The sequence below is a fragment of the Belonocnema kinseyi genome, chromosome 6 (assembly GCF_010883055.1).
Source record: "Belonocnema kinseyi isolate 2016_QV_RU_SX_M_011 chromosome 6, B_treatae_v1, whole genome shotgun sequence".
NCBI classification, from domain to species: Eukaryota; Metazoa; Arthropoda; class Insecta; order Hymenoptera; family Cynipidae; genus Belonocnema; species Belonocnema kinseyi.
The window spans coordinates 114,844,124-114,845,713 of NC_046662.1; positions in this window are offsets into that span (position 1 = coordinate 114,844,124).

Below are 1,590 nucleotides of genomic sequence, written 5' to 3' on the forward strand. Positions count from 1 at the left end.
CCACCTATCTCACGGTTGTGAGACGTGGTTATGGCTGAAATTTTACCGCGATTTCGCTGGAAGCGGGTGCAAATTTTCAGATTAGCACCCGCTCCTGGCGAATTAACGTTATTAAAACTTTCTAATAATTTCTGAATTTTTATTTCGTTACCTTCATTTAAGAAATGTACGACAAAATATTGATAATTTTCATTAATTTTAACTGGACCACCTGTGGGCCTGTACGGTCGTGGACGATTCGACCATTCGATTTAAATTTTAGAAGTAGGTCTTTTTAATTTTCAAATTATCGGGTTTACAATTAAAAATTCGGTACCTATGAATTTTGATCACTAAAAGTATAAACAAATTACATTTACTACATACATTTTACAATAAAATTTAAATTTATAATTTAAAATATTATTAAATTTGGAATAATATACTTACAATTTGATCAATTATTATATAAAAAATCAAATCAAATAAAAAATAATTTTATCATACACTTTTATTGTCTAATTGTAATAAATTTAATTCATAATTAATTCCAGAAACATACAAATTTGCAAATTATTGTTTTCTGAAATTAACAACAATGAGGGAGGCAGTAATGATTCAATAAAATGTAACTCTATATATAAAACCCCTAAACACTAATTCTATACGCGAGAATTGTACACAATCATATTTGTTAAAGAAATTTTAAATCGCTTTAACTTAATATGGTAATAAATCCTACACTGTAAAATTGTAGACAAAAAAACTATAAATTTTTCAAATTTAAATAAACTGTACCAAATAAAAAGAATGCGGCAATAAAATATTTAAACAAAGAATTCTTTAAAAATTTAAATCATTTCGTATAAATTTACGACGTGTTATTTAACCGTGTTGAGTTTACATGTAAATTATTTGATTTCTTTAATAAATATGATTGTGTATAGAGTTTTCACGTGTAAAATTAGCACTGTAGAATTTCCAAATGTAGAGTTTTCTTTGGTAGAATTGCTTTCGTCCCTTTTTCAAATAAAAATCTTTTGCAATATTTAAAAAATAGACTTTATTCATAGAATAGTGTATTTCGAAAAATATAAGTAATAAAATGACTAGCTTATTAAGTATTAGTTACTATTTTATTTTTTTCATAATTTTACAGTGAACAAAAAACTATAGCAGTTAAAAATATTCATTATACGATAAAATTACATTTATATTAAATTCAAGAGTATATCTTATGCATTTATACATATCCTTAATGTGAAATTGAATCGAAAAATTGAAAATAAATATTTTAAAAATATTTTTCATAAAATTTGTATTGGCAATTTTTCATTATGTACAGACTGAGTATCGGCTAATCGTCGGAATTGTTTGATGATAGAATAGTGCGGGGGCAAAGAAGTTCCAGGGCGTAATTTACGGGTGGAGAGGCATGGGGGGATCGGGCAATTTTCGCCGAAAGCGCCGTCTACAATCAGTTCCTCGAACCAAACACGTGCCGCATCTATGTGTGACGGCTTGCGTATTGCCGTCGATTAAACTCGTTGATTTTATAATCTCAGTCGATAAAGAAGAAACTTTCTTTATCGTTGGATACGAGTTAATTTA